The sequence below is a fragment of the Amblyomma maculatum genome, chromosome 1, assembly GCF_055883805.1.
Source record: "Amblyomma maculatum isolate TAMU_Amacu chromosome 1, ASM5588380v1, whole genome shotgun sequence".
Taxonomy (NCBI): Eukaryota; Metazoa; Arthropoda; class Arachnida; order Ixodida; family Ixodidae; genus Amblyomma; species Amblyomma maculatum.
In genome coordinates this window covers 382,693,268-382,716,649 of record NC_139344.1, presented here as the reverse complement: position 1 = coordinate 382,716,649, position 23,382 = coordinate 382,693,268, and positions in this window count along the sequence as shown.

Genomic DNA, 23,382 nt, shown 5'->3' with positions numbered 1-23,382 from the left:
GGTCGACCATACACATAAGGACGAAATTTTCCGATAGCCCAAATAATGGCCAAACATTCCCTTTCTGTGACTGAATAATTAGATTCTGCCTTTGTCAATGTTCGGCTGGCGTATGCCACAACATACTCGCTGTAACCAGGCTTACGTTGGGTAAGGACGGCACCAAGCCCAATACCGCTGGCATCAGTGTGGATCTCCGTAGGCGCAGCCGGATCAAAGTGGCGTAGAATGGGCGGCGAAACCAAAAGGCGGCGTAAAGTGTCGAAGGCTTTATCGCAGGCTGGAGTCCAGGCGGAAAGGTCGGAGCTGCCGGCAAGGAGCTGGGTCAGAGGAGCGATGATAGAGGCGAAGTTCAAGATTAAACGTCGAAAGTAGGAGCAGAGGCCGATAAAGCTCCGAAGCTGCTTCAGGGAGGTTGGCTTCGGGAACTCTGCAACTGCGCGAAGTTTGGTAGGGTCGGGAAGAATGCCGTCCTTAGAAACTACGTGGCCTAAAATTGTGAGTTTTCGAGCGGCAAAGTGGCACTTCTTCAAATTCAACTGAAGCCCAGCGCCGGCGAGACACGTGAGGACATCCTTTAGGCGGAGAAGGTGAGAAGAAAAGTCGGCAGAAAAAACTACGATGTCGTCCAGATAACAAAGACAGGTCTGCCACTTGAGTCCACGAAGAACAGTGTCCATCAGGCGCTCGAAAGTAGCCGGGGCATTGCAGAGGCCAAAGGGCATAACGTTGAACTCGTATAATCCATCCGGTGTTATAAAGGCAGTTTTCGAGCGGTCATTATCAGCCATCGGTACCTGCCAGTAGCCGGAGCGCAAATCCAAAGAGGAGAAATACTCGGCTCCCTGTAAACAGTCCAAGGCGTCGTCGATTCGCGGCAAAGGATAGACATCTTTGCGCGTGATTTTGTTAAGCCTACGGTAATCGACGCAAAACCGGATGGAACCATCTTTCTTGGTGACCAAAACAACCGGAGAAGCCCATGGACTGTTAGATGGCTGTATGACGCCCCGGCGAAGCATGTCGTCCACGTTGTCAGCAATGACTTGGCGCTCAGAGGCCGACACGCGATAAGGACGCTGTCGTAAAGGTGCGTTTGTACCAGTGTCGATTGCGTGCGTAACGACAGACGTGCGACCCAGAGCAGTGTGAGGAAGGTCGAAGGCAGAAGTGAAGTTCTGTAGAAGAGCAGCGAGTTGATCGCGTTGTGCGGTTGGGAGATCTGCGTCAATAGCTTGTTGAAGAACATCGGGTGGTGTCGAAGCGGTCGCTGTATCGCAAGAGCTGAGCACATTAACGTCTAATGAAGTAGGCGTTGCAGGAAGAGTATTTACAAGCGCGGGATCAAGTTCTTCAATACGACCGAGACACTCGCCGCGTAGCAGGACGGACGGGCACGAAAATGGATTTGAGACGTACATTGCACTAAGGCCATCTTCGAACTTGAGGACCGCAAATGGAAGCAGGAGGCAGGGATGGCGTGAAGCGGCGTCGGAAGGTGTGAAGAAGACAGTCGAACTAATAACGCTTTCACAGGAGAGTGGAACGAGGGCAGCAGAAAATGGAGGAATGTCTGTGTCACTGGCGACGAGGAGTTTTGCAGGCCGGGTAGGGACGTCACACAAGACGGTATCACAAAGAGGTAAAAAGGAAACTTCCGCGCGGGCGCAGTCAATAACGGCATGATGAGTGGAAAGGAAATCGTAGCCCAGGATGATGTCGTGTGAGCAGCGAGACAGTACAATAAACTCGATGGTGTATAAGACGTCTTCGATGAGAACACGGGCCGTGCACGCCGCTGAGGGATGAATGCGCTGTGATGAGGCGGTGCGAAGCGAAAAGTCGGAAAGTGCGGTGGTCACCTTACGAAGACGACGGCAAAGAGCTTCACTGATGACTGATACGGCAGCGCCCGTGTCGACTAGAGCGAGTACTGCGACGCCGTCGACAAACACTTGAATTACGTTAGTGGGAGAACACCGAGGACTTGAAGAGTTCGAACCAAGCGCAGTTCTTGCCCCGGGAACTGCGACTGTTAGTTTCCCTCAACGGTGCCGGTAGAACGTCGGAGTGGGGACGGGGAACGGCGACGAGGGGAAGGTGATCGGCGAGTTGTGTACGTTTGATTGTCACGAGATACAAATTCGGAACTGGGCGGATTTCTCGGCGAGGGCTGGTCTGTATTGCAGGAGTAGTTCCATAGTTCAGGTCGAGAAGGTGGAAGGCGTTGGCGGCAAAGGCGTGCGACATGGCCCGGCAGCCCGCAAGAGTAGCAGATTGGTTGGTTGTCCGCGGTACGCCAAGGGTTCGTAGGGCGTTGGCGTACCCTTGGAATAGGGACATGGAATGCAGACCCAGGCAAAGGCGAAGGAAGGTTGGAAGGAGCGGCCTGGTAGGAAAGAGATGCTGATGGCATGAGCGGCCTGGCCGCAACTTGGGCGTAAGTCAGTGGTGCCGTTACTTGCGCTGGCACGGGGCTGGGCGGCAGCACAGGGCTGGGCGGGAGCATGGAGCTGGGAGGAAGGACGTCAGCGATGTGATCTTGAACGGCACGCCGTATGGTAGGGGCCAAAGACGGAGCCATGTCAGGAACAAGGCGGCCACTATCCTGTAACTGAGGGACCAGCGATAGCTGGCGGCGACCTCTTCTCGAACGAAGGCTTTGATTTGCTGAAGTAAAGGGCTGTCCTCTGATGGGGTAGAACCGCCCAGCGCAAGTGTAGAGATGGCGTCGTCTCTAACACCGGACCGCCGGGTAGAAGCGCGCTTCTTACGAAGCACGTCGTAGCTCTGGCAAAGCTTGATCACGTCACTCACCGTGGCAGGATTTTTTACCCAGAGCATTTGGCACGCGTCGTCAGAGATGCCTTTCATGATGTTCTCGATCTTATCCGCTTCAGTCATTAGCGGATCGACACGCTTGCATAGGTCCACGATGTCCTCTATATAACTAGTGAACGACTCATCGACTTGCTGAGTGCGCTCACGCAAGCGTTGTTCTGCCCGGAGCTTGCGAACTGCAGGGCGGCCGAACACTTCTGCAAAATTCTTTTTAAATGCAGACCAAGATGGCAGGTCTGCCTCATGGTTGCGAAACTAGAGGTTCGCCACGTCAGTCAGATAAAAGATTACATTGCTTAGCTTGATAGCGTCGTCCCATCTGTTGTAGCTACTGACGCGCTCATATGCCGCCAACCAATCGTCGACGTCCTGGTCGGCTGTGCCACTGAAGAAGCACGGATCACGCTGCCGTAGAGCTCCAGAACACAGCACGGTGGTTGGGAGGGGCGACGATGTCGTGGCAGTGTCGTCCGGCATGCTGGAAGCAGAGGGTAACGTGCGGCTTCTTAGTTCCAGGGTGGACGGGAACGTACCCAGCAGCACCTGCACCAATTGTAGGGGTGTGTTTATTCGGTGAACCCAGATGATTCCAGCCGCTCAGGGGAGACTCGCAGCGAAGCGTCAGGCGTGGCGAAAGAGCAAGGCAGCGAACAACTTCTTCGTCCTTGAGAGCGGCAGCACGCGACGCATGTCAGTGGTTATATCGATGAAGATTACCACACTACAATATATATATATATATATATATATATATATATATATATATATATATATATATATATATATATATATATATATATATATATATATCATATTGCTCTCAATGCGACTAAAACGCCAGTAGAATATAGCAGTCTTTATTCATCAATCATGGCAGTTGCTTGGCGATGGCAGGTGAAGGGCCGACAGCCGCGTTTGCTGCCGCCGCTACCGACTCTTCAGCGCTGCACAGTGGCCTAACGAGCCAGCGATGAAAAGCATGGCACACTTCATGAGGCTGAGGCCGTTGAAGTGCAGGTCGAAGTTCTTCATGAGAACTTCGTTGTCTCGATCGGGAACGGGATTTACAGCAAGGCTGACGCAACCGAATCGACTGCTCATAATTGACGCTTGAAACGTACCGCCACCGGTGGCCTTCATTTTAGCCGTTGCTAAACCACACCGCACGCGGCCAGCAATCACGATGTCCGCCTTTATGGTTTACGTAATTTTCGATGATTTCGAGATAAGTAATATACGTGTTTAAAACAAAGCGTAAAAGGCTTTTCAACTTGGAGTAGAAATTTCCCAAATATAAATGCGTCTCTTGCAGCCAGACAAAAGACAGCAATGGCACGAAATACCAAACTATCGATTTTGCAACAAAAAATAAAAAAGGTCGATAGAACGGTTCTCAGTGTCCCTTTAACCTTCCAACCGTTTTATGAACTATCTTTGTAAAAGCCTTAAAGAGAAAGACAGGCCGCTCAAATTTTTCGCTGCAGCATTCTCGCCTTTCGACAGTACTCACAAGATCAGAAACATGCCTGGAAACTTCCGCCTGGGCAAAAATCTCTTTGAAGTCCAATACAGTCCGCCCCCTTCCTGGCTCGCGCCCCTTCTAGTGCCTGTCTTTTTTGTCTCTTGCTACTGATAGCCAACTTGAGCCAGAGGCAGACTCCCTCCGATGCTGCACACTTGCGTCATTCCATTCTAGTGATGCAGAACCCAAGGCCCGATCCCCCCGCCCCCCTTCTGCCATTCCCGCGTTTCGTCGTTCTCTGCTTTTCTTGCCTTTCGCATGAGCATGCACCTTACACATAGTTGTAGCAAGGGGCATGCTGAGCAGTGCTTGGTCTCTGACGTCACGAGGCCATGTGGCATGGGTCTCTAAGATGAGAATTGACCTCTAAGATGAGAATTGAGCGTTTAGATCCCGAACGTTTAGATCGTGTCTGGAACGTTTAGATCCTGTTGCAGACACGATGCTTCTAGGCCCCTGTCAGCACGTTCTTTCATATCTATTTCGGGTGGTCTTTCACCTAATGCAGTAGGTTATGACTGTATGCTAATTAGTATCTTTGACTAAAAACGGAAACTAAAATGAAAATCGAAGCGCTAGCACGCCTAATTTGAATTGTAGCTAACTACGCTCAATCGCCGATCATTTTTAGCCCCACATAAACTTTGATCTTCAGTGTGTTCTTGACATTGAAGGAATTCACTGAGACAGCTTTTTGCCATGAGCCTGATTGGCAATTACCAACTGACATACTCCGGGTGATTACTAGGATGAATTCAATGGACTAATCACAATCACTTACCGAAAAGTCGAAGCAAAAGGAAGGCACAATAGGCAGTCTGGGTAAAACCCCTCGGCCCTGCCGTGGTGGTGCAGGCATGCGTGAACACCATATACTGTGGAGGCCCATTAGCATGATTGGCAGGCTTATTATATCAGTATATTGTGTGTATTTGTATTGTCTTTCAAAAGTCGGGCAATAAGGGAAAAAAAGCCGTGCTGGTGCAGTGTTACGACGCCCGACTACTGAGCCGGAGTACACGGGTTCGATCCCGACCGCCGGTGGCTGCGTTTCGATAGAGGTTAAACAAAGTGACGTCCGTGTGCTGTGCGATATCAGTGCACTATCCCCAGGTGGCCGAAATTGCTCTGGAGCCTTCCACTACGGCCCTTTTTTCTCTCCGCTTTCACTCCCACCCCTTACAGAGCGGTTCAGGTGTTCACAGAACAAGTATGACAGATAGTGCGCATATCCTTTCATTTGAGCTAATTGTTATTTTTTTTGTACTGCAGCACGAAGACCACATGGTTGTTCCTGAGCACATTAATTATTATTATTATTATTATTATTATTATTATTATTATTATTATTATTATTATTATTATTATTATTATTATTATTATTATTATTATTATTATTATTATTATTATTATTATTATTATCATTATTATTATTATTATTATTATTATTATTATTATTATTATTATTATTATTATTATTATTATTATTATTATTATTATTATTATTATTATTATTATTATTATTATTATTATTATTATTATTATTATTATTATTATTATCATCATCATAAACCCCTCCTCTCTGTGAAATATCTCTTACAATGTTGCTGGCAAGTAAACGACAGCAACATTGTGCGCTCGGAAGTCAGGAAGTGCGTGATATTTAAATACGGGTCTTAGGAGTGGAAGATTAGAATGCCCTGAAGGGATAGTGTTCTCTCTTGCTCATTTATTTTCCTGTGTATATCGCAATATCACACAGAAGGGGGGGGGGCAGAGAGAGGGAGTAAATGCAGCGATTTGTTAACATTCCGGTACGCTCAAGGTTGCATTGTGTGACCATATTAGGTAATGACTGCTTGCGGCTTTCCCAGAGGCGCTTTCATATATTGCTGCGGCGTTCTAAAGACGCGCTTATAATGCATATGCTATGCAGTTGATTGCAATCCCCACCCCCCCCCTCCTTCCCCTTGCAATCCAAGCTTATGTTGTGCATTGAAAAATAACACCACTTCGAACAGCATGTATCTTGTTCTTCAGATTAATAAATGATAAGGTTGCAGGTAATCATTATCAAATATCTGTGGGTAATAGGTCAAGACACGAGTTAAGAAAAGCAAATAGGGCTGGGAATCACCACGTTATCGTGGGCAAAAGGTGAGGAAAAATGCAGTAAGCATGCGTGCACATTTCATTTATCTGTGTTATTGTGGTTAATTTTATGATTACAAGTAAATACAATGCACAGATAGATTATGCTCACTTTGTTTCTAAAATCAGCTGCTAAAAGGAAAGCTTCTTTGACCTTTCTGTGATAAACAGGCGCGTTATTTTAAGATGCCACACTTAAGCGCCAAGCTGTACACCGTTTATCATTTAAATCTCTGCTCGAATGCGCTTTGTTAAATAAAGACACGCCCTTCAACTTCGAAACTATTCACTCGACCTCTTCTCTCTCTCTCTCTATATGTTTTTTTTTTTTTTTTTGCCATTAGAGAATGCAATAGCAGAAACAGGTCCCGAATTTAGTTTTGGGCGAATTCTTTCGAAGTCGCATGCTGTTCTTCCTTTTCTATGAGTGCCGTTTCCTTAGCGCATGTTCTCCTTCACTTCAGACTTGTGTTCCTAGAACTGTCAGCTACTCTCACTTTATTTTGCACTGCAGAAACATCAGTGGCCGCTGCATTCTTCACGCCGAAGGACTGCATAGCCACAGCTGGCTGCCTGGAGGCTGGTTCGTAATGACTTTTGGATGTAGACACCGAGTGGTGAGTGCGATGAGTCAACAAATAGGCCAATAATTAGAATTCACATACGAAAAGCTCGAAGCAAAACGAAAGCAAATTCGGAACACCGTATCCAACCTATTTGATCATCTGACATACAATCGACCCTCCCCTTGCAGCCATTTTTATCATCCGTCTTCAACACCCAATTCTTTACGAAGGTTGAGTGGCCATTAAGCTACTTGTCACAGACCGATGCGCGTGTATACTCAAATCATGCTAACGGAAGAGAAAAACATGAGACGGTTTGACTCCTCCAACCAAAGTAGTATCGTGCGAAATATTGTTCAAATCTAGGCTGTCCATGTATAGTTGTGAACTCTGCTGCCTAATTTAAGGGGCGAGACACCCAAAGGTTTGGCGGTGGACATAGTTGATTTTGAAATTGTTCGAATCAATTTTCGAACTGCACGCAGTCAATTTTGAGAGAGGGCCACATGAATTTTGGAAATAGACCAAACTGAAACTCACCTTTAGCGCATTTTGTGTTTGAATTGGGTCATGTTTGAATCGTTGGCGTAAAGCTGCAAGTTCGTGAAGGCGACGACACGCAATGCGTAGCGAAACACAGTGGCAGCAAAAAAAAAAAAAAAACCATTACAGATCACTGTAGCGACCCACATTGGAGTCATACGAAATCATTGACGCTCCTTCGCACTCGTCGCTTCCCTTTGCTTTACCTGGAACTTTCTCTTTTTGCTTTACTTAGTACACCAGAGGTATCACTTCTTGAACACGTCGTTAGATAGCACGTAATTTGCGCTTTCTCACTGTATTCCTCTTTCGACGCTAATTACGTGACAGCGGAAGCTTCACACGAGATGCGTGGTTGAATTTCAGCGTGTTATGTAATGCTTAATCTCTCACTTAAATATTATCTGAAGACTTAATATGTTTACAGGCGCCACCAGTGGCATACTACTCAGATCACTAATGTTGCTGCTATCCATGTGGCACCAAGGTACTTGTAAACTACTTTCTGTTTAAATTACCGAAAAAAATCGGGCTTTGTTGTACCTCTTTTATTAGCATTTTGTTTCTTACTGTTATTTTCTACGGTCTGAGAATAAACGTTTTCGTATAAGTGCTGACGTCCTAATAAAATAAGTTTCTTTGAAATATTAAACCTCATAAACCATAAACCAGGTATATTCTGAATAATGCAGTGGACTGATAGTTTGTGATCAGAGCATACGGTCAATGGTAAAAGTAGAACTAAACTAAATAGACAGCTTAGTGGTTTGGCGAGCTTTTGCAGTCTGGTACAGCTCAAAATGATTATAAGGTACCATACAAATGAGACTTGTTCCATTGAGTTACAAAAATAATGAGTACCTGCATCATCTATACGCGTCACCTTCCCTTTGTCATTATGTTGTTTTTCCTAGCTTCGAGAATTTCCTCCCAAGGTAATTGCAGGGCACATTTCTTATCAAGCCGTTCTACACTTCTAGGACTGATGATAAGCTCATGCATTTTCACTGTACAAAGTATGTAGTCAAATAAGATGGACATCTTTTTAGGGTAAAACTGATCGATCCGGTGACTTGTGGCAACACAGTTCGAACCCAGTACTTTCCGCTCACGAGTATAGCGATTGGAATTCGTGCTCGTCGCAGCGAATGTTGTTGCTCTCTTCAATTATTCGATACCACACACTTGCCCCAAGCACAACTTTCGTTCTTTCTTCGAACTCTGTTCTCCGTAAGTCGACCTATCGGTGGCGCCACTATCTCTCTTATAGTGTGGATCAGCAGCCACAGCGCTCGCTGAAACGCACGTGGAGCCCATCTGTTTTACTTGTTTACGTCGTTTTTCTGGCAAATAAACCGTGTCATCTGCAATAGATAAACGTTTTACGGTTTGTAGTTTTGCAGTTTTGGGGGAAAAATTGTCGAATATGTCAGTACTGCGGAAGAGAACTTCGTATTCAAGAAAAGCATGGCACACAACCACTCCTCCTTTGGGGTTAGTGGTATCGTTTTGCAGGCGTTTTTCGTGCTACCACACTCCAGGGCCTAATATTTTTGTTGCGTCCCACATACAGGATCACATTTTTTTTCTTCACATTTTCACCAGCGTGCGCATGCCTAATACTGGTGTTAGACAGACAAATGTGGCGTCAGTTGCAGCAAATGCAGTTCGCGTCGTAAAATCTCACTTTGGCGACACGGCGTTACACTGGGAAGATTACCATCCGAAATTTACTTTTTTCGAGCAATGTACTACGCACGTGCTTTCACTTGTACTCCTGTATTTTTGTCAGGCGAAGCCACTGCGTCTGTCTTCCACGACAGGCGCACTGCAGGATACGACTAAATGTCGAACGATATGCTAGCGGCGGCGCTAGAATCTTTCTCTAACCCCACGCAGATGCAAACTTTGAGTTCTGACAAGGCTTACGGAGCCTGCAAAAGGAGACGCCGCATGATTAGCTATATCGTCACTAGTTTAAACATAGTTCAGACAGTGTACTGCCCGGCAGGTTTGTCACAAACTTTCACTGCGCATCAACTCTGGTTAGACAACGCCGGCAGTGCGGATAGCTATTCCTCCGAAATGAGATCACTCCGTTACTGTATAAGAATTACCGCCGCACATGGAAGCTACTGTTCACGTGCATTGCATCGAATTAAATTAGGTTGCTAAGCTCTATGAGGCGAGTATTGTTTGCACCTAATTACGGCTTGATTGGCATTGCGACGCTACGCCAGTTAATCTAAATATAAACAAGGCCAACATTCGCTGAAACCAAAGACATCATGTTGGGATCTTTTGTGGATGTGGTGTTGATTAAACGTTATTTCTTAGTGTAATAGGTTGTTGTTTTTTTTAATACCACTAAATTTGGTCGTCTGACCATTATATTCTACGCCTGCAAAAATGTACGATCTTCTGCAATTATAGTTTTGCTTGAGTGAAAGCTACAAATATTAGTCATCGCGAAAAAATTAAAATAACTTTCAATTAGACGCGGCTTTGCTAGGGCAACAAATTTTGACAGCAAGATTGTTTTAGCACTGTAAGTATTAATCAGTGACCCAGTCTCATGAGGAGAAAACTTTTTGGATTATTTCAGAACAGAGGCTAGACATAAAACTACTTCGGATGAAATGAATTCTCTACTTAGTCTTCCGACTGTCAAATATCTATTTAGTAAACACGATCAAGAAATGAGGGAAGCGAGATAGATAGGCCTGTATGAAATGTGATGTTGTTGTTTTTTGCTTTTTAGAGACAACGGATCTGCATAATGAAAAGCAGCAACACTTAGCTGAACAAGGATTTTACTAAAATGATTAACACTGGGAGAAGAAAGCACTCAACTTGATCATGCACACAGAGGGCGCAGGACGGTTTATAGATTAATCTCCATTCTTTTCAGCGACAGTGTACAGGTGGTTTTATGCTTAATTAGCTGTCGCATTCCAAACATAAACGAGAGTATACAGTTTCTAGGCGGTTGCATAAGGGTTGTGCACGTCACCGACCTATTCGCTTTGTTTTGGCACGGCACCTAACGACATTACCGCTGTGTTTCAGACTCCGCGCTGCAAAGAACCTCAAGCTCTGAAGACCGATGGAGGATGTCATTATTCTGCATGACAAACTATACAACAATTGTTGCCTTTATTATAGCATTGGGTGACAGGCAGCTCATATTTATTTCGTAAGAAGCAGAAAGGTATACAAAAGTGATCTGGAATCGCGAAGGAAGCAGCAGACACAATGCCGTACGCACGTACGTAAACACTGCTGGCTAGCAGACGACACGAACGTGCAGCCACACTGAGTAGGGTTCTCCGCGGCGTCGCAAGGCGGCGACTCTGTTCGACTTCGTAGCCAATACGCCAGTGCGGACACGCTGCAAACTTCCCGTGGTCTTACACTTTAGCCCCATCCTCGACCCGTAGACGCAGCTGAGGGCGTAGCGCCCACTCTGACGGCGACTCTGAGCAGGGCAGTGCAGGGCAGTACAAAGAACCTTGTTTGCGGTGTTGTTTGATGCAGTTCAGAATGCTCGGTGCCTTATTAAAACTAAAACATCACCAATGTGAATGTTGTTTGTTTAGAGGGATGGCTAAGAAGGTTGAATTTTCATCCCACTAAGTAACTGAGGGGACAAAAAAAGCTCCCCATATATTCTTAATTCCCTTTAGCGCATAAAGTCTACTGCACCAAGGACACAAACTCAGAAATCTACTGTCTATCCTTCTTTGACCTTTAAGCCTGGCAATGGTCATAGTCTCTGTAGGAGTCTGCTAAGTCAAATGTATTGTATGTGTATATCACTTTAAACGCAGTTAGTGTCCAGCGCAAGTACATAAGACAGTTACTAGCTAGTCAAATTGTAATTAAGTTATAGTTAAGTAAAATTAACATACTTGCTGAACTATGTGATATATCGTTGGGTAGTTACTGATAAGTATAATCTGATAGTTCCTAATTAGTTATAACCTAATACTGCAATTACTTATGCAATATGTAGTGTAGTAAAATATTGGATAGTGACTGCTAAGAGCAAGTATAACCTGACAGTTTAACTTATTATTTAGCGACAATAATTAGTGCAATTTTGACATTTAAATGCATACATAGTGCAGTACATCGTTGAATAGCTATCGAAGAGCACATTAAAGTTATAACATTGCTTAGTCGCTGCCAAACTATGCAAAACAGAGCTTATCCGCGATAAACTAGATTTGATCGCGTTGAAATCCACTAATATTCTTCAAATCTTTTTAATATATTACGCTCATAGTATTTTTCCCCTCTTGCATTTTCATAAGATGTAGTAGCGGTAGCTCGGCTACAACTTAGCTATGTTTTTCTTTCAGTGCGACCGTTAATCGATCATCTCTAACTCTGACGTCCTGATGATTACGAAAACTCGGTTAACGCTGTCTAATTTTATATTTTAGAGCGACCACCTTATCGATGGATCGATAAAGTGATCAGTCATGCAACTAGTCTATAACAGGAACGAGCGCTGCTCAACATTATTTTTATCACCATGAGCGTAACCACTGAGCTTGCATTTACCATGCGCTGACACGGAACAGCGAGCCCCTGAAGTAAAAATTTTCAGCTTCTTTTTCTCACTGCTTAACTGCCTTCGTATTCATGCCCTTTTGATCTTCACTACCCTTGAAACGTTCAGTTTTTTGTTTGTTGGTTTGTTTGTTTTTTGTTTTTATTTTAACGTACTTTCTTTTTGCTTTTGTTTTTACTAAAGGTCTTTGATGCTATTTTCGGGTGCAGGAATCTAAAGAAAGGCTAAAGGCTAAAACTTGCCCCTCGTTCTGATTCTCTTCCTTTTGTTCCTGCGTGTCACCGACAACTCAATCAATAGTCTTTTATGTTTGGGAGGACGCTCAGGTCGCTCATAATTTGATCAGAGTTACAGCGAGAACACGTCACATGACTGCGGCACATTATCATTACCTATTTCTATTTTATTTATGTCTATCAAAAGGTATTTTGATATTACTGCAGTTTTGTATAGATACAATACGCCCTTGTTCTGCGACATTTACGTCGCTTGAGCAAATAAAGCAAGCACATAACCGGAAATCTGTTAACAGGGGATGTCCACAGTTCCGAATATTTCGACTAATTGCGGCCTTATATTTTGCAGTGCGAACACTTTGGTGTAGCATCTCAATCATCATTAGCCCCAGCTTTTTCTTTCTTTCTTCCTTTCTTTCTTTCCTTCCTTCTTTCTTTCTTTATTTATTTATTTATTCCTTTCTTTCTTTACTGTTTCCTTAGAGTGTCAAAGAGGGGATCGAGGTGAAAAGTGAGTGAGTGAGTGAGTGAGTGAGTGAGTGAGTGAGTGAGTGAGTGAGTGAGTGAGTGAGTGAGTGAGTGAGTGAGTGAGTGAGTGAGTGAGTGAGTGAGTGAGTGAGTGAGTGAGTGAGTGAGTGAGTGAGTGAGTGAGTGAGTGAGTGAGTGAGTGAGTGAGTGAGTGAGTGAGTGAGTGAGTGAGTGAGTGAGTGAGTGAGTGAGTGAGTGAGTCTTCCGTTTTGTTTTTCCTCGTAATGAAAGCATAATATAGAACCATCGTTTATTTCTTGTTTTTCGTAGGGCTGCTATTTAGGTGTTTCCTTAATGAAACCAAGTTCCGGTATGGTATGGTATGGTATGGTATGGTATGGTATGGTATGGTATGGTATGGTATGGTATGGTATGGTATGGTATGGTATGGAGCAAAGTTGATTGGTGTTTTGCGGTGCTGTTCTCTGCTGTGTGGAGCGGGTGGGGTGTGGCGTAATGTGATGTGGTGTGCTGTGGTGTATTGTGGTGTGGTGTGTTGAGGTGCGGTGTGTTTTATTGCGTTGTGTTGTGTGGTGGGGTGCAATGTGGTGTTGTGCTGTTTTTTGATGTGCAGTTGTGTGGTGTGGTGTAATTTGATGCGGGCGTGTATTGATTGGAGTGAGCGTTTTGTGATAGGAGGTGAGGTGTGTGGCGTGGGACATGTTGTATCGTGGCGCCGTGTAACGGCATGGGGTTTATGGTCTGGTACAATGACGTGATGTGTGGGGCGTGGAGCAGTAAGTAGAATTATGGTGTGGTGTGGTGTCACCGCGAATATCAGTCATTACATTTCGTGGCATCAGTTCTGCGTTTGCACATTTCGTATGCGCATTAGTACCATTTAAAAAATAGAGAAGAAGAAGGGCGAACACCAAGACCGCCTCTACACTGTATTTAATACCCGGCTGCTCACACTATTCTCAATCTGCCAACATGGCGCTCAGCCTCTCTCACGCGCCAGGCCTCTGTCCAAAACCTCTTCCTTCTCGTCGCTCCGCTTTCAGATCCTTTCCAAATCTACAACACCATTTTCCCGTTGTCTTAGAGTCGAATGTGCGCTGTGCACAACAAAGTCTGCAAGTAAAAGAAAAAAAAAATCTAAATTTTTCGAAGGCTGTATACAGAAAATATTAAGATTTTTTTTTTTTTTTTCATTTGCCGTGCGCCCCAATTTAGCGTGTTAGAACCAAAAGTACCATTTCTACCCGCGTAGTGCGCGAAAAAAAAAACTGTTAGAGAGGTTTACTGCAACAAGGTAAAGACATTGCGGTGGTTGGCCGATGGCAAGCGTCTAATTGTTTCGAATCTTCAGACGTTGACTTGGGGGCACTCACCCTCGAGCACTCCAGCCGAAGTCCCTGCTGACGTAACGTGGCTTTGGTGGCCTGCAATCAAGCGGCGAAAGGAACGGTGGGCGGTAAGTTCTTTTCGGGAACACGCTGACCGCACTTTCCTATCAGTGACGTGACCAGGGGGATTGGTGGCCCCAGACGTCCGAAAAGCGCTCTCTGATTATTCGGCAGCAAAATAAAACACATTTACACTCCTCCTCTTGTTCGTAGCAACGGGAAAGAAATCTCACGCCACTCCGTGAAGAATAAGAGACATCAATAAGGGTTCACCGTAAATAATCACGGCAATATTTTTTTTTCTTTACTTCGGGGACGTCGACGGGAGTTCTACCGCATTGAGCTAAGTGTCTTCTTGACGAGACAAGCAATATATTGCGTGAACGTACGCTCAGGGCAGAGAGTTCCCGAGAGTAGCAGGAAAAGCACCTTTTGGTTTGAATAAGTGTCAGGTGAGTGAGGTTGTTGACCACGGACAACCACGCAAATGTTCTCATTACTACGGCGTAAATGCCACTGAGGAAAGTTGACCTGTTGCATAAGTGGATGCTCGTGCTTGCTGCTAATGATCTGCTCTTTGCAAGAAACGTTCCGTTTTTAGCTTCTTCTTATAGCCAGCGCGATACTTGTGGGAGCACTAACACCGGATGCATTGAGTACGCATCGAGTTCCAGGCATCAGTGCCGCTTTGATCCAGGAGTTCTTGGCATCATCGAGGCTTAGTTATCGCATCAGCATCTCCTCAAAGAATATATTTGGTCGAGTTTCACATCACATACAAGAGCCCAAACAAAAACACGTAAATGTAACTTTTTTGCGCCTAATGGCTTATGGACGATGCCGATTGAACGCAATCGGTCACATAACACGTAATAGAAAGTAATTTTTTTGCGACATCTCTCTTCTAGGCTGGTACTTCCGCCTCTTACATTAGGGCAGGCCCAGCCATACATTCATCGCAAGTTAACGTGCAGCAGAAATTCTCCGGCAGTTTCTGACAGTACGGTAGATTTTAATAAACGTATTCCCAGTTCGCCGATCTAGAGATTTTGGAGTGAAGCTCTTTGACAAATTCAGCGGCGCGTTCAGTCTGCAGTGATTGCTGCTGTTACTCGTATCCCGTGCGGCAAAACTTCTTTTATTCAATACAAGGGCCCTTAGGGTATACTGCATTCTACAAACCTGACTGATAAGCGAGAATAACATGAAATAATAAAAGGTACGCTTGACCATTGCCAAATTCCCAAACAAAGACATGTCCACTTGTCGAAACGTTCGCTCGGCTTGCGAACTGAGGCTTCCTCTGTTCCCTCGTTCAGTGCTTTTTTCACACTGTGTAGCCACCTTCGTTCTCTTGTTTTACCCTGGATCCACTAGCGGATAAGGCGTACTTCTAAGCTAGTTTAACAGTACTATGTCTCTAAGGTTACTGGAAATAGCAACAGCCACTTTAGTGAGATGGCACTGCAAGTAGCGGCGTTAGAAGTGTGTGTGTTTCAGATAAGTTCTGTTTTGGTTTTGAGGGGCTATTGTCAAACGAAAATGTTTGAGGAGTTACTGAGACGTACTTGGGAGGGATGCTAGCTTATAAACCGTTTTATCGTAAAGTTATTGCACAGATCTGCGTAATACGGTGCTCAGGTTCTCCTAGCGCATGCTGTTAATGGACCTCACAGTCATCACGAGTTTGTCGCACATGTATTTGTTTCAGTGCGCGGTAGCAGGAGTTTTGATTCCGCCTTAATCTCATACCGGTACTTCAATTCACCAGTTCTGCTCAGCGCATCATTTCTCCATTGAAATTCCACAGACGGCGTGCAAACAATACCTAGCCTTATCGCATATCTGAAGAAAACGAAGTAATCGGCACACGCGGCAGATCTGCACTCGCTACAGCGTTGGTGACGAGAAAGACGCTTTGAGAACGCCTCTTTTCTAAAAGGCAGTAATCACAAAGTCGCGCACGTGGCTGCGACAGGGAAGGAGCGACGACATAACTCCGGCGAAAGACGAGAGAGCGTCGGCTTTCGCTTGTGAGGCCCCTTTCTTCTTTATTTGGTTTTTGCGTATATGCAGCTTGTCACAAACTTCAAGTGCCTACCCCTAAAAACATTTTGCGTTAGCTACCACTCTGAAAAATTGCAGGACTGCGCTTATTTCTGCTTAAAAGTGGAAATGGTCAGAGCTACTTTACAGGACCGTTTTTGTTAAATATATCGCCATTGTCATCGCAACTATCATCATCAGCAGTATCGCTACCGTCATCAATATCGTTATCAACTAATTCACCGTCATTGTGATCGCTGTTGTCATCTTATCGTTTTCGCTTACTACGTTGTCATTGCCATCACTATCGTCATCATCACTATATTGCTATCATTATTATCACTAACTGTAAAGTCATTCTCATTGCTATTATCATCATTATCACTATCGCTGCTGTTATAATTATCAAGTAAATGCGCCGGGATTGTCATCGATGCTGTTCTCATTACCATTATCATTAACCGCGGCGAAATTGTCATCGCTACGATCATCCTTACGCTAAACAAAGAGAATTACGATCTACTTCTACAATGTGCGTTACCTAATGGCCACCCAACATGACCATGAACTCCTTGGCATAATTTTTCTCCTTAGGCTGCACAGTCTGTGGAAAACGCGCATGTCAGACCGGAATGCTGGGCCTCTACTGTCCTCTAGTACTCATTTCAGCCAGATGGTGCACCAGCTGAGTGACACTTATGAATATATTGACTATCATCCGTACCGACTCTCATTATTTATGTGTTGTTTTTATTTGCCACTGTTTTAGTGCAGTTGTGTTAATACTTGCTTTAGATGTGCGGTGTTGCATATTGCAATTGATCTTATTCAGCTACAGGCTGATTACTTTGTAATTAATGTATATAGCTCTTGTCTGCATTTAAGCGCGTGTAATAAATATTATGGTGAAAAAGTAAAAAGAAATCCCAGCGTGGAGCAAGCGGTTGCGTGCCCGGTTGTAGATCAGAAGGATAGTGGTTCTACTCCCGGTGCAGATATTTTTCCAGAATAGCCAATGTGCAGTACGTTCCTTGATTATACTCTCTGTACACGGCGCGCATCAGCCAAGAAGGGCTTTCTTCTTAACAAATATAGGTAGATGTAGCACGAACTAATGCAATGAAAGATTAGAAATATGAGGAGCATCGAGTTTGTGAAATAATTCGACAAAATATTCGCTTGAAACAATAGTCAAAAAGATATCATTATTCGATGTCAAAAAAAAATCATCTAACCCTGCCAAAAACCACGAAAATCTGGGGAATTCAAAAATTAAGTGTAAACACCAAGATACGAGTAGAAAATAATTATGTAGCTTAGCTGAGGATTTTGAGGTTAAGAGGGTGACTTGGAAAATGCAGTTTTTGTTTCTTTTGTCCTGTTCATAGAAAGATTACGATTACATGACTCTACGATTCCCCAGTGCTATCTGAATAGTGTCTGTGCATTATTCAGTACTGCCTCCTCTCCCTCTCTCGCTCTGTGTTTCCATTGCTCACTTTCTCCCTCTGTAAAGCCCCACACTGTATTTCTAAAGCTAGCACATGTATAATTTTTGTTACTTAACAAAAATTATGCTTCCTTCATTTTCGTGCACAACATTTACTTTATCGGAAGCATATTTTCTTCGGTTCTTGCTATTTACAGATGACTTTAAGGAGACTTAGAAAAAAACCTAAAGGAAAGTATTAGTAGTGTTAAGCGAGCAGCCACTATCAGAAATTAACATAATTATCGATCGAGACTCACCTTCACCATATCGTCATCATGATTCAATAAATTTCTATACAAAACATCCGGCGGACATGTGCACCAGGAAAGTACGCGAAAATTACAGCCGGCTAGGAGTTGAGGCAAGAAATACTTCTTTGGTGTTTTCTTGCTGTAGTTCATAAAGCAAATACACGTACCTAATTTACCTTGACCCTTTTTGTCTTGTTTGTTTTTTTTATCACTGCTGTCAATACACATTGACAGCAGTGATCACACTAGGCGCTTCACTCTAAAGTGGGTAAAATGGTGTCCGAATAGTGAAATGCTTTCGGAATGCGCTGGATACATGACTAGATGTGGAAAAAAAAAACGAATGTTTTTCTCAGTTATCATGAAAATTAAATATGACCTGGAGTAGTTGCGTATGGCAATATCTCTTGATCAGAACACGCTATTTTCTTGTGGTTGCTTTTTAACATTATGATGGCAATAATATAGCAGAGTTCGAACTTTTGAGAGACTAATTAGTTTATGTGTGCATGCAGGCCATAGTAGTCTTTAATCTGATAAATCTGTAATTGAAGACACTTGGTAAAGCATATAGCATAAAAGCAAAGCATGGCCAAGCACATGGCAAACGTGGAGCAGGTTGCTGTTTTTTTCACGTGCTTCACCGCGCGTTATTACTGAAGATGAAGGCATGCACAGAAATTTGCTTTTGAGTATCTGCTCTTCTAACCGAGAGATAAAGCATGGTCCGGTTGTATTCCATATGACATGAATGGAAATTTCCGACCTTGTCATATCCCTAAACGCGTCGTCATTACGTTGCTGCTTTATCAGCAGTGAAGCCACATTTATGCAAATTGTGAGAGAACGAGTGAACAGAGGGTCCCTTTCATTCAAGCCATGAACGAGGAGGCAATCAGTGGAAGCCTTACAAGGAATTGTATTCTTGGGAAAGCTTTGAACCCCCAGAAATGTCCCTCTTTAATTTTCAAATGACGTAAGCAAGCATATATTGGCGGCAGCCGAAAAAAAAAAGTGGAATACGATTCAAGGAAATGACTAGCGTTGACGTCACGTAGACGTGCATGCTTTTGTAGTCGGAGTCGGACCATCCTCTCTTAACTTTCTGCTGCTGTTGTTTGCTATCAGCAAGAACAGTCAGCTGAATAAATGTTCATGGTCGATATACGCAAGCCGTCTGTCCTAAAGTAAAAGCCTAGCTTCAAGGAACACCCTAACTGCCGAATTGATAAGCTGGCTGGGGAAACGAGAAAGCAGTTTTGACTGCCACTGTGAGCGCCTGGCCGTCTGTACTGCTTTGTGCAGTGAAAATTAAAAGCGTCGGCGGGTGGCCACATGGCGGAAATACGCTGAATAACCAGTTCCCGCATTCTTAACAGAACTCCAGAGTCAGGCTGTGTTTGATTTAATAACCACTTAAATTAGCGTGAACTTTGGTCTGCAAAGTTTGCTCTGCAACGCTGTCTTCAAAAAGAGTGATGTGTTACTCTTGGCTGTGTCATCGAAAAATGGGTCTGCCCGAAGAAATAATGCGTGTACCGAATAATAGAGCTGAGTACGAACATTTAGAAAAACTGGTCAATACGATAATACATTATGTCCGTACAGCTGTACAAAGCACTGGCAGTCTTTTTTTTTTTTTCTGTGGAATTTTGTTTTGTTATTTATGGCACTGAAACATTCCAGCATGCTGGATTCCGGAGAGTTTGCATCATCTTATCATTCGCTGTAAATAAGGGCAGCAACTTCTTCTTTCTACTGCACTGGCCGGCGGTGTCAGGTCCCAATGCATGCTATGTAACTTCCTAGAGCCCCGTCTTACAAAATAGTATGCTTTTAGGTAAATTATGTCGTAATCCTTCATCCGGTGCCCTCTTTGTGTGCTTACGGCGTTTTGTATAGGAATTTGTTCTGTTTAACGGCACAAGATAAGTGCAGTCGTAGACCTGACAGAAGAATAGAAAAGGTTAGGAGTAGTAACCGACCGAGCACCGGAATAAATACTTGAGAGTTCTTGTGATACCCTTTTCTAAGTGTAAGAGTACTGCTCTGTAGACCGGTAACTCACAGAAGCTAATCCTCGCTATTTGTTTCTCGAAAACGTTAGAGCTCGTACCTCCTTATGTACAAAATTACAGAGCTTTCAATGTTAATGACCGAGCAACCTTAACATGAACATCTTTGGTTCTACAGGGCAACCAGTCACCAATTAAGTATGTCATCATTTATTACCCCACAGCCTTTAGGCCATCAGTCTCGGCCAGTTGGTAGAAGATTGCATTTTTGATCAAGGTAAGGCGCCCATATAGAAAATAAACCTGCCGAGCGATCGTCGTTCCCACATTAATAGCCTTTCCAATTCTGCTGCTGCGCGAATTTACGTTGGGGGGCAGCTTGGGAATGGTGATTTTTTACAGGTGGTTTTCTAAAGGCGGATGCGTGGGTGATTAAATGGGCACTGCACTCCTCTTGCTACCTCGCTGAGGCCATGGCTTTGACCTCCTACGTTCTCCTTTAAAAACAAATGTCGCTTTTATTGCCAGCTTGGTACAATTGGGTGATTAATCCCGGTTCATACAACTAAAGAACTAACAGCGTTTCTAGACTTTTGCAAGGCAGCATAAAATATTCGAATAGTGCGCTTCGCATTATCTCTATTTGTCACGCACAAACCTCTCTCGATGCCCTCGGCGTATTAATAGTAGCCTTTTCTCTTTACTGACAGTGTGCCTTATTTGTGAAATGTTTTGTTGTTAGAGTTCTGAACTTAATAAATCTCTAAGCTGCCACTTCCACCCACTCACCGATGGAAACAAAGAATGCGTTAACGATTTTTTTTTTTTCAGAACCTCTGACCTTCCGCCTAATTGATTAGTGGCGTTTTGTTAACGGTTCTTTTTCTTCTTCATTTATCTGTGAGATTAGGCAACTAATTAGCTTCCAGACTCGAGTGGCACTCAAAATAAGATGAAAAATACTGCGGGCAGTTAGAGTGAAAGACGGAGCGCGCACTCAACGGAGACGCGGCGCTTGCTCGTAGGCAAATTGTCGTCGTTACGTAAGAAGAACCCTATAGCTCTCTGTACATCTTTCACTGAGAATTGCGAAGTGTTGTATAGAACAGGGCATGAAGCTCTAGAATTGACGTCTAATTGCTACTGAACAGTTGGAGTGGACGTCAGAAAAAAAATTCCGTATAAATTCCAAAAATTCTAGAGGGCACCTTGGACCACTAAAGTGCGATGAGGCGAAAGCCATTGTAGCGCGGTGGGTCGTAGCCCTCCATTACGGCACCTCTATCTCTATCTCGCCTTTCACTCCCACCTTCCCCCTTCCTTTACGGCATGGTACTTGTGTTCGCGGAGAATTGTGACAGATACTCCGCCTTTTCTATCCTGTAAATCAATTTCAAACGCCGCTGACGCCTGCTGTACTAACGCCTGCTAGACATCTGGGTCTGCTTCTGTTTGATGTGTGGTGGGCACCTCTATCTCTATCTCGCCTTTCACTCCCACCTTCCCCCCTTCCTTTACGGCATGGTACTTGTGTTCGCAGAGAATTGTGACAGATACTCCGCCTTTTCTATCCTGTAAATCAATTTCAAACGCCGCTGACGCCTGTTGTACTAACGCCTGCTAGACATCTGGGTCTGCTTCTGTTTGATGTGTGGTGCGGCGTTCGAGGAAGTGGCAAATGACAGGCGCCGTACGACAACACCACCTAGTAGTCTAGGTGGTGTTGCGTACGGACGCCTAGATCGGACGCCCGGCGGGGTCAGCTTCGTGTATGCATGAATCGCCTGGTGACATCATTACCTGGCGTGGTAGTACATCGCGCGTCTCTGTAGAACACAACCATTCTATTGCACACATCAAAGTTCACCGGCGTTCATTTACAGGGAAGGAGAGGCGCAGTATTTGTCACTCGCGGAATCCCGCTATCATCCTCACGGTAGATAATTAAGGGGAACTATGAACAGTGGTTCACGATCCGGGTCATGACGCCAGGGCCTCCACTGTCGCCATGGTGCCTTGTGTCTTTTTTTCATGTTTTGATCGGAGTTTCCTTTCGTGTTATGTCGTGGGCCAAAGTCAATAAAGAAAAAAAAATAGCAAGAAAAAGTTCGGGAATGGCGCAGTGGTAAAGCGCTCTGTTGCGGATCCAAGGGGTGGAGGTTCGATCCCCAGTGCAGACAAGGTTTATTATTTTAACCCTCGCTCTCGAAAGCGTGGCATCTCAGCTGACAACCTTCTGTCGATAACGATGAGGCATTAGAGGCTTTCGCCTTAAAAATGATAATATACCAAATTCTTCTGCTATCGAGAATGCCCTCAATAATATAAGATGTGAATAACTTTGATGATGATGATGATGTGTGTGCATGTGTGTGTGTTACTTTTGCAAATGTCCCAGGTAATCTCAGCGTGCATGACCACATTTATCTCTTAACCAGAAAAAAATTGACGACGATTACGGTACTTTCTAATGTGAAATTTGAGCGCAGCTCGTCAGCTGTTTCAGCTTTTCTATAGATTTAGGCAACTAATTCGAGCAAGACATATATGTACAATTACAGACTGGTTACGAGGGACAATGGCGACGGCGACGACGACGCGAAACCCAGGAACAGGCGCCAAAGAGCTTAATGCTGGAACGATGCCATTCGAGACATATTTTGAAAAGCGAAGTTTTTTTGTTTTTTACCGTGGTGAACTAGGTGTATATAAGCAAGCTACATCAAAATATGATGCTTTTCTCTGTGAGTGTGTGAATTCTCGGTTACTGCACATGTTACCCTGCAGTTCGGTGTGGGCGCTCGCATTATTCATGAATTATCTTTGCAGTGTGCACCATTTGTGGTCGCGTCTTCCACTTGAGCTGTGAAGCGTGCCTTTCATAATTGTTTCACACAAATGTAAAGGCGAAGTGTTGGTCACTTGTTTCTGTGGACACCTGAACCACGCCGGAAGGGGAGGAAGGAAGGTGAGAGTGAAAGTCCACTTGAGCTCTGAAGCGTGCCTTTCAAAGTTGGTTCACATGAATGGAAAGGCGCAGTATCTGTCACACTTGTTTCTGTGGACACCTGAATCGCGCCGTAAGGGGAGGAAGGAAGGTGAGAGTGAGAGTCCACTTGAGCTGTGAAGCGTGCCTTTCATAATTGGTTCACATGAATGGAAAGGCGCAGTATCTGTCTCACTCGTTTTCTGTGGACACAGCAACCGCGCCGTAAGGGAAGGAAGGAAGGTGAGAGTGAAAGTGGAGCTGGTTACGAGGGACA